The following is an 11351-nucleotide window of genomic DNA, read 5'->3' as shown; positions in this document are numbered from 1 at the left end:
CGGAATGGATTTCATGTCGCGCGGAAATGGCGCGGATTTGATTTCAGTCGGCGCGGATTTGGCGCGTAAAATATTTCTGGATCTCCATGTAACAACCCTGAACTCTGTATTTGGTAATGGATCAAATGGATTCTAATCATAATCCTTTCAGGAATGCGACGCATCTTTTGTTAGAAAGCCAGATATTATTTGTATATGGTCAGGGTTCTGCACCAAATCGCACCAACGCAGCTTTTTGACTGACTTGTGATATTTTTGTTCGTAAAAAGGAAACGTAAATAATTGCATATCAATTCATACGTACATTTGTTGTAGGATACTCTCAGTTATGGGGTTGATGGACCGGAGACCTCTCTTTATGACATTTGATGTTTTCGAAAACCAGGCGAGAATTATTCCAAGTTCAGAAACTTATAATAAAGTGTAATCAACTTTCTGTAGTGTTTCGTAGAGATAAAATGAAAACAAATCACTCTCTGTAGCAAAAATTCTAGGGTGGGCTAATTGGATTCTAGGTGGGGCTAAAGCCTCCCCTAGCCCCCCTGTAGTTACGCCAATGGGTCCATGATAAGAAATTGCTTCCCTATAATCGACACTTCATTTGATTTTGATGTTCCGTTTCGGGACGTTATTCTTCCCTATTATGGACCCCCAAAATATTCCTATAATGGACACTCTCATATTTATTTTTTACAAAATTGTAAAAAAATAATCTAATTTACCTAACTCTCCGTAGCTTTTCCAATGCATGTAAACAAATCATAGAACTGTAAAGTAGCTTCTCCCGATGGAATTTCATAGCAAAATGTTTACATTGCTCTGTAATAATGCAATAATGGCTGGAGGGTCCACTATTGGTCATTTTACCCTATTATCTCTCCGCATAATAAATAACGGTCTACAGTGCGGTTGATATGATACATGAACTAATGACGTGATATGGCGTTAAAAATATTCACTTGAAAACCTTAATTTCTCGATTCCATCTGTTGGATTCGACTTAGTCAACAGGTATGATTAATGCATACCGAGGCCTAACTTTGCCCTAATGTAATTCGGTTATTAAATGCATTGAAACGGTTCATGCAAATTTTCAATAGTGTAATGTAGATAAATCAAAAGTTTCAATAAACTTGCATATTCATGGAAAGTTTCTGCGTCGATTGATATTTAATTCTCAAATAGATGAAGGCGCTATTCCGAATTTCTAAATATCCATTTTACACCATGTATTCGAGTCTTCTTCTTAGACGTAGTTTACGTAAAAAAAAGAATACCTTCAAACATGCATTCAATAATTAATTGCATATTATTCGGCAACTCGGCCGTACGAAAACCATTTTTGGCTGTACTTGCACATGTTTCGAAATGGACAAAATTGGTATGAAATTTCTTGTCTTGGAAGGACTCTGAACCCTCAACCTCCTACTCTCTAGATAGGCGTAATAACCCCTACACAAAAAAGACCACTTAAAGGTCACGTTTGCGGAAAAGCCATCAGAATCCGAGTACCAACTTCCACCGCGGTTAGCTTTTTTTTTTTGCAAATTGAATATCTTTCGGATAGCTTGATTTCTCGCTTAACTTTTCAAAAGGACCAAAAGTTACATTTTTTTCATGGAAATAATTTGAGTAGCGCAATCAACAGAACAACATGAAAGCTTTTTGATTGCAGTACTCAAAGTTAATTCATGAAAAAAATGATTATAATTTTTTTGAAAAGTTAATCGAGATTTGTCTAATCTCACATATGCTTTTACTGTTGTAAATCCACAGTCAAGCGAGTGCACATTGTTCATTAAACGAGAGGATCGCACTCTATGCCCCCAACAACGGGCTGGGCGGATTTGTTTTGTATAGAGTGCGAATCAATCACACTCCTACTGTGACAAAGGCCTGCTTGGCTAAAGCATTTGATGAGTTTGATTGCCCTACGCATGCGGTCGCGTGTACTCAGACGACTAATAATGACGATGGAAGACCAACACTTGATTACAATTAATTGCATATTGTTCAGCAACTCGGCCGTACGGAAACCATTTTTGTTAAATATCTTGGCTGTACATATGCACAGCACATGTTTCGAAAATGGACAAATTGATATGAAATTTCGTGTCTTGAAGGGACTCGAACCCTCAACCTCCTACTCTCTAGATAGGCGTGATAACCCCTACACAACAAGACCACTTAAAGGTCACGGTTGCGGAAAAGCCATCAGAAGCCATCATGTATTCAATAGTTCCTTTGGGAATTCTTATAGGAATTTTCTCAAGCGCTTAGAAATTCTATTGAAATTCCTTTATGGATTCTTTCGCCAATTCCTCATGGAATTCTTTCGGAAACTCTTTCAGGAATTCATTTGGAATATATTTAATAATAATTCTTCAGGAGTTCCTTGAGAAATTCTTTTAAAAATCCTCCAAAACTATTTCAGGAGTAATTTTGAAGGAAAATTCTGAATTTTTAAAAGGAATTTGAAATGAATATCCAAAAGCAATTCCTGAATTAATTCTCCACTGAAGTCATGAAGGAATATTCGATGGAATTCATAAAGTAAAATCCCAAAAAGTTTCGTAAGGGAGTTCTAAAAAAATACATGGAAGAGAAAATTTCAAAGAAATTTTGAGAGGGCTGTATAAAGGGATAGCTGGTGGAATTTTCTAATTTATTTCGAGATGCATTTCCGGGAGGTAATCCCGAAGAAATTCATGAAGTTCAAGAATTCAAGAATTCCTGGTGGATGGCTGAAAACCTTTGATGATGATTTTTTGAAGAAAAATCTGAAGATATTTTCAAAGGATTCCCGAAGTAATTCCTAAACCTTTCTTACTTCCTAAGAAGTAAGCGCCTTCAGGAATTTCAGAAATGTACATATTAAACGGGCGAAAAATCATTGATTCGAAAAAATGACGATGAAGTCCCACTCTAATACATACATAAATACGTAGATTGGTTTTTATACATAGAAGAATTTTATACTTTCATAATTTAACACTTTCATACTTTATTATTTTTAAATCTAACAATTTTCATATTACTACGCTTTAATATTTTCGTATATTTATATATTCATATTATCGGCGTAGCACCAACTTAGAATTCGGAAGTCGGGACTTCCGAACCGAACTTTCTTTCGAAGTTTTATCTGTCAAACTAATTGATGCGTTGTTTAGCGCATCTTTAGGCGAATCTAGCGCACTATTTCCGAAGTTGGGAAAGTTGCCTGTATCTGGAGAAAAATCCAACTTCGGTATAAAAATCGGTCTAGCTTTTATCCGGATAGACAATATTATCTTCTTCTTCGTATTGGCATTACATCCCCACACAGAGCCGCTCGCAGCTTAGTGTTCATTGAGCACACTTCCACAGTTATTAACTGCGAGGTTTCTAAGCCAGGTTACCATTTTTGCATTCGTATTATCATGAGGCTAGCACGATGATACTTTTATGCCCAGGGAAGTCGAGACAATTTCCAATCAAAATTGCCTAGACCGGCACCGAGAATCGAACCCAGCCACCCTCAGCATGGTCTTGCTTTGTAGTCGCGCGTCTTACCGCACACGGCCAAGGGAAGGCCCCATATTTTTTCGATGAAGGAGCTTAATTTTCAAAATCGAACCTTAGATGCCTTTCGCCATACTGATTAAGTGAAGTTAAGTGAATGATTCATTGAGGACACCTTCCACGAGAAAGGCTTCTTTGTTGATAAGAATTCGATAATGCAGCGATAAACCACAGGGGCTATTAAATACTATCAACCATCACGACAAATCGTGAGAGGTTCGCTTCCTACAAATGGTATGAAACTTAAAAAGGCTAATGTTCTGTGATCTATCAAACAGGATGTATAACTTTATTCTTATGCATTATGTTAATGCAGTGCGAACATGGTAATATATAAAAGTAATATGGGGCTTAGAGTCGTGGATTAAAAGTATGTTCTGGATTCGGAAATAAGTACATACTTTTTTGCTCTGGTGAGGTAAGAAGAGTGCCTTTTTCACTTTTCAAAAAGTTAGCTTCTACCAAGACCTTTTGTCGTAGTTCAATATTTTTTACGCTGAGCTTGACAAAGAAAGAGTGTATAAATGACCGGATGAGAATTATTGAAAAACCTTTTATAAGGCCCCGGCATTTGTTTGAAAAATTAAGTGCGTACTCTTGCCTCCTCACCTTACTTACTTGATACTTGATAGGCTACAGCTCTGCTCTTGTCCACCTTACTTTAAATTATGTCATCGGGTACGTTGCTTACGTTGATTTCGTGGAGAAGAAATCTAAAGAACTCGTATCGAACCTTTTCTTCAACAGCCCTGCTAACGGAACAAGAAAAGCAAAGGCCGTGGGCTCATTCACAAATTACATAACGCCAAAATTGACGATGTTCAATGCCCACCCTCCCCTCGTATCGCTATTTGTATGAAGGATTTTCTAAACATATGTGGTCATAATGCTCTGGCAGAACCCTCTCCCATCCCCTAAAAGTTATGTACTGTATGAATGGGCCCCGTTCAATCAATCAATCAGGTCGAACCAAATAATGTATCAACAGTAGTCAACCATCCGTTGCTGAGTGAACATTAGACGATGGAAACTCTGAAAGCAGACGCCGGTGCGTTCAGCGATGGCAAAGGCCGATTCCAGAACAACGCGCGCTTTCCACAGCTCGAGAAGTATTGTCAACGGTTGGAGTCGTTCAATTGTGTACCATGGGAAACGACTGTGAAGCTTCGGCTGGCGGAAGCGGGATTCTTCAACCAGGACGATCAGCTACCATTCAGTGTTTTATTGTGGAATACGAGTTGGCTCAGTATCTCCCGATGTCAAACCGTGGAAGATTCACGCCAATTTCGGCAGCGATTGTAAATACTTCAAACACATGCGGGACGACAGCGACATTCGAACGTGCTTCGACCAATGTGATGATGGTTGGAGACCTTGTTATCAAATGAACAGATGTAGGCTTTGCGTGTGGGAGTTTTGGATGATTCAATAAACTGCAACCATCACACAGTGTTTTATTTCGTCGTTTTCACGATCAAAATACAAAAACTCGAAAAGTGTTGATTTTTGATATAGGGTTTGTTCACAGAAGTTTCAAGATATTTAGGAGCGCATCTTTCGATAAAAATAGTTTGATAATTAACATAAAAGTGAGTTGAGAAAATTATTTTTTCACCAGAATGAGATAGACACATAGTTTCGTCACATAGAAAGTTACAATGTTCAGCAAAAACATGTATTTTTGCTGGTTTGACAACTTTGTAGAAGAGACGGAAAATGTGAAAAAATCATCAGAATTAGTTCTAGCTTAAAGAATGTTTTGAGGTTTCATAACAAACATAAAACGTTTGTTTGTCATATATAATTTATATAAGTTTTATAGTTTGTTTGTTCTACAAATTCAGAGAAAAATCACAAGAAATATATAATTTATATTTATTTGAGAATTCATAAAAGAGAAGTCAAGGAATTCAAATTTCTAAAAGTATTCGCGTGATGTCGAAAATACAATAAACGTACACAACACACATGTCGAAGCGTTTCGATTTGATTAAAACAGCTGAAACATCTGCTTATCTAGGTAAATTTTAGGACGCATTGAGGAACTGAGGCATTGATTATTGAGTTCGTTGGATCCAGTTGTATCAAAAGCCAGAGGTTGGCCGAGAAGTCGAAGGGAGTTTCTTACAGAAGATACTAAAACAATTCTCGCTTAACTTTTCAAAAGGACCTAAGTAACATTTTGTTCATGAATTGATTTGAATAGCGCAATCAATAGCTTTCATGTTGTTCTGTTGATTGCGCTATTCAAATTAAATCATGAAAAAAATGTTACTTAGGTCCTTTTGAAAAGTTAAGCAAATTATAGTAAAAGTGTGAAAGCGATGACAAAGAGCAAAATGAATACAAATCAAGTAAAATTTGGAAACAACTGGCAAATAAATGTTATAACAAATGCTATTAAAAACTATGAAGGCTATGAAGCCGAGTTTCCATATTTTGATGTAATAAACTTAACATGTTTCGTGTTTTTTTTCGAACATTATTGAGTGTGTTTTAATTGTGAACTAAGTTCAGCACAGGCATATTTTATGTGGAAATCCCCTTAAAATCATTCTCCTAAATTTTACTAATTCTAATGATTTTTCACATTTTCCGTCTCTTTTATAAAGTTGTCAGACCAGCAAAAATAAATGTTTTTGCTGAACATTGTAACTTTCTAGCACTTATAAAACCAAAGTTATTCAATCCTTATGCTTTTTCGTCGGTTTACCAGTTTCTTAACACAGCAATTGAGAAGACTCTTGTCGACAAAAGTTTTCAATATCAGTGAAAAGCTGAAATGAGCGACTTTCAGCATATCGTGAAGAAATTTGCGACTTTTTGCAATTAAGAGAGTGATTATAAGTGGAAATACCTCTAAAAATATGTATAATTTAAAGATAACTTTTGTTGAATATGAGATGGAATGTTCCAATGTTCAGCAAAAATATGTTATTTTGCTTGCTTAACAACTTCCTAGAAGAGACGGAAAATGGGAAAAATCATTGGAAAGAGTTAAGCCCCAAACGCAATACAACGGAACGGCGACGGAAACGGCAAATTTGACAGAAAGTATATGGGATAACTGTCAAATTTTCCGTTTCCGTCGCCGTTCCGTTGTATTGGGTTTGGGGCTTTAGAGTGAAAAATGTGATTTTAAAGGGGTTTTTACATAAAACGTCTTAAGTTTGTTATATATAAGAAATAGAGACTCGGCATGTTCAGCAAAGTTGCTCGTATTACAATTTGCTACAACTTTGCGGAAGACACTATGTGTCTACTCATTCTGGTGAAAAAATAATTTTCTCAACTCACTTTTAGGGTAATTAATTATCAAACTATTTTTATCGAAAGTTGCGCTCCTAAACATTTTGAAACTTCTGTGAATCAACACTTTTCGAGTTTTTGTATTTCGATCGTGAAAACGACGAAATAAAACACTGTGCATCGCTTGTATTCAGTTTGTTTTTACTTTAATCTTTATTTATTTTGGTGGAAAACTTATGACCCAGAGCAAATATACTATATTAACAATATGATTCACTCTCACGAAATTTTGGCGACACCACATGTGGCGCCAACTCGCGTCCGAAAGGATCGATACACACGTAAATCGAACTACCAAAAATATGACGATCGTTTTACACACACTTCAAAATGTCATCATGAAAAAAAATAGGGATGCTTGATGTTTTTTTTTGCAAACTTAATCGATTATGTTTAATCGAATGCAAATGGAAAATCAAATATTGTAGCAGAAGTGTGGTAGGCATATTTTTGTGGAAATGTATAATAAATTTGATATAGCTCGCACTCCCAACGTATTTCCACAAATTTTCTATCATTTGCTTATAATGATACTCCTAAACCACATACCCTACCCACCATCCAATTCCTTGACATCTATGAGGGCGTCGGTGAGTCGCTGGCCTCTCGTTAAGTAGATGTCATATCATCATTTCCTTCCCTTTCCTAGTAACGGAGAAGATGGGCGTGGCCGGCAATGATAGCTTTCATGTTTTATCATTTTGGACCCCCAATTGGATTTCCATTGAATCCCAAATGGAAATCCGTAAGCAATTGGGGTAAGAAAGGTAAAGAATATACATGACAATTATCAGTATGCAATCTACGAAATACTCCGTTACAACGCAACGCAACGCAACGCATGTATAATAAATTTGATATAGCTCGTTGAACTGTATCCGGCGGGACCATGCCGGTGCACCTACTCGCTCTCTGTTTCGCACACCATGTTGCTGTTTGCTCATTTGACTGCAACACTTTTATCAAATGTACTGCAACACTGTTATCAATATTGTCGCGCTAATCTTTTCCTAGAATGCTGCGGCGGTCTTACACTCGCAGGCTCGGAAGCAGGAAGCCGCAGTATTCTATTTTATCTCGAGATGCATAATATATTAACAATATGATTCACTCTCACGAAATTCTGGCGACCCCACATGTGGCGCCACGATACACGATACACGTTATAATTAAACTACCCAACATATCGTTATACACACACACTTACGGAGCCGAATTTATTGAATTCAACATTTGGCTAGCAAACATTACCGCTAGGCAATGGTTAAACTCACTGGTATTTTTTAACAGCAAGGAAGTGACCCTGATCAATTTACTTATGTTTTGTTACACTTTTTGAATTTAAATGTAAATTAACAAAATTCGTAGAGATTTATAGATTTATGATTTATAGATATATAGATGCATAAGAGTTTACAAAATGATTGTTTGAGCTCGAAAAACGATGGAATTCTGACATTCAAGACTTGAGGATTTTTGAAAACGTACAATTTTTATCACATTTTCAAGGATGATGTGATCAAAATATTTTACCTACTTGTGAGATGAGCATTAGGGTGGCTCAAAAAATTGATTTTGATCCACAGTGCTCATCTGATTCTTTACCATGTTCCGAGTTTCCCTGAAAATTTGAGCTCATTTGGATCAAAACTGATTTAGCACAAGCCGTTTCAAGTTTGCATGCAAATTAGTAAGGAGAAAATTATTTTTTCGTTGTACTGTTAATGTTGTTTACCTATCAAGCGCAGGTTAAAAGAAAACCTACATAGCTAAAAGGAATACTCAACAGCTTTCACTCAGTGTAAACCGCATCTCAATTAATCGTTCCAATAATTCATGATTAGACAATGTTTTCACCACGTAAAACACTTTTTTGGTAGTTGATTTGCATTATAAATATATTAGGGAGAAATATCAATATATTCAAGGGAGATTATATATTGCTGTTACAATTATTTTAAATTGATATTTGAAAACCATCCCTAGAGCGGAATAAAAATTGTAATGTTGCTTGGGATATCACCGCATGGCTAAGGAAGGCTTTTATATTACTATGGTAGATTATTGTTTAGCATGATAAATCGTTTTGAATAATTTTGTGACACCAGTTAAACTTATTCATTCGCATAACAAGTTTCAATTTTGGCAGGTGTTTAGGAAAGAATTGGGTATATATGAAAAAGATATCGAACCAGTGCATAATCTCCATCCAAGCGTTTCTCAGCTATTTTCAGAGGATTTCATACATTTATCGAGTTTGGCTTCGTTATGCTCTTTGACGCTTGAGCTTCAATAAACAAGTTATTTAGACTATAACTTGGTAATAATCGATTCCTCCTTAATTTTTTATATGATGATTGGAAGAAAAAAATCGAGGAAACTCATTTAGTAGTGACGTGGTAAATAATTGACTGTTTTACAACTAAAAGGTTCCGTTTAAGGGAGAAAAAAATCTGAAGGGTTATGCACAAGACACGACCGCCCAACGTAAACTACGTAGAACAGTTTGGTGCATGTAGTCATATTTTAAGATAATTCATTGGATTACTTATGTCACTGGTTTAGAACAAAATTACCATAACTTAAAATATAAAAAATTGTTGGATACCGTAGTCAGGGGTGACTCCGAGCCCTCACCGACAGTCTGGAGGTCGGATAACAAAATCGTTCAAAAAGGTCACTTATAATTCAGTTTTATTGTTCTCAGATACATTAAATCTATTCTTTAAGCATTCTATGTAGTTGAAACAATGACCCATTCTCACCCCCATTTGACCCGTTGTCTCATCGACGACGGTACGATAACTTAAAATTTTAACTTTAAAACCCCAAGTGGTAATACACCCAGGTTTTTTTTTACACGGTTGGAATTCATTAATTTCTCGGTAAACCTAAACTTTCACAGCTTTTTAAATACCCTCTGAATTTTCTTTGATTTTTTGTGAATTTTTTCGTGTGGTTAACTCATTGTTACATTGACGCTAAAGGTCTTAAACAACTAAAACCAAACCGTGTAAAAAAAAACCTGGGTGTAATGCCTTTCGCAATTCCAACTGTTGCATTCGACTTAGAGTAAAATTAGTAGAGATTCAGTTTCATTCCAAATTTTCGACCACTATTCTAGTTTATTTGTAGTCATATATAGGTGGAAATAGTGGAGTATGACTATTAAATAATACTATTCTGAAATAAAATAACTATTCTGAAATACAAATAACTCGCGTTACATAGTTTATGATATCACAAGCAGCATACGTTGAGCTAATCTTGTTGCAATAACCATATTGTGAGGAAAATTCAGGGCATATATAAGTTACTGAAGGCCAAACAGCGAGACCTTGGATCCAGGCCAGCCTTAGCATACTGAAGCCAAACTTCGTTATTGCGGGATGCAGCTGGCTAAATTGCGTGTTCAAGTAGCAGAACTTTCGATGTGAGAATGGTTGAATAGTTTGAACCATGCGGTTGACTGCCTAATGGCAGGTCAGGTAAGCTTAACGAGTTTTCTTGTGTTGCTTTAAGGGTGGGTAGTTCTTTTTTCGCCATGTGGTATCAGCCTATTGAAAGATTCCACTGGATTTTACGGCAGGGCAGCTTTTTGACCCTGAACTGTGCAGCTCCACTGTTGGGCTTCCTGTATGGCTCACGTTCGGCTTTTGATGTTGTCAGGTTTAGTGCGTTGACAGGTTTTGGCCAAATCAGGTTTTGGAATTCTATACCGTTCAGCTCTTTGCTCAGTTAGCTGGATGATTAGGCTGGTAAACCAACCGCGGTTAGGGCATTTGCTGAATTGGATCTGATATGTGCAATTTGTCGAGAGCTTTTCAGAGAGCTGAATCACGTACTTGACTTTTGCAACGCATGTGGATTCTTCAGCCTCACAGGTTTAGAGCTTATCTTTCCTTTACCTCATTTGCTTTCTTGGCTTTCACTGCTTCTCGTTCTCATCACTTCTTACGAGGACTTTTTCTTCTTTAGGAGGTTCATGCTTTCTTTGAGTTTTGCTGAATCACGACAAGGATCTTTTGGAAAATGTCGTCCAATGCTATATCTTGAATTCCTGCAAATGCGTGTGCTTTTCTTGGCGTGGTACTAGTTTTGGCGTTTGGACTCGATTCCTCGGTACATTATTCCAAATGCATAATTCAGGCGTTGAAGCAATCTCCAATCGAATGTTATAAATAACAAATGGGTTGCTTTAGGGCTTTTCTGTTGCAGACGGTGAAGCAGAATATTCGTTCAGGTCCAATATTCTGAATTGGATGATTTTATCGAAATCGTTCCGAATTGTTTTGTGCAGATATTCAATTTACTGATAGAGTTGTAGTTTCTCTCTCTTTTTAGAACTTTCCGCTCTCTGGAAATATTTATGCTTACCAGAGAAAATATCCTTTATAAATCGATGTACACTTCTTGATGAATTCGTTTCTGTTTCTTTCCCTTTATTGCACTTTCGTGGCGGAAACAATACGTAACTA

At 36.6% G+C, this 11351-nt stretch overlaps 1 pseudogene; it reads left to right on the top strand.

Moving 5' to 3' along the window:
- Window positions 1–4587: 4587 nt before the first annotated feature.
- The window catches only part of LOC134209049 (translation initiation factor eIF-2B subunit delta-like), a 17645-nt pseudogene continuing 10881 nt past the window's right edge, over window positions 4588–11351 (top strand).

This window comes from Armigeres subalbatus, chromosome 2, assembly GCF_024139115.2.
Source record: "Armigeres subalbatus isolate Guangzhou_Male chromosome 2, GZ_Asu_2, whole genome shotgun sequence".
Classification (NCBI taxonomy): Eukaryota; Metazoa; Arthropoda; class Insecta; order Diptera; family Culicidae; genus Armigeres; species Armigeres subalbatus.
The sequence above is the reverse complement of the archived record's forward strand: the minus strand, read 5'-3'. Positions and strand labels throughout refer to the sequence as shown.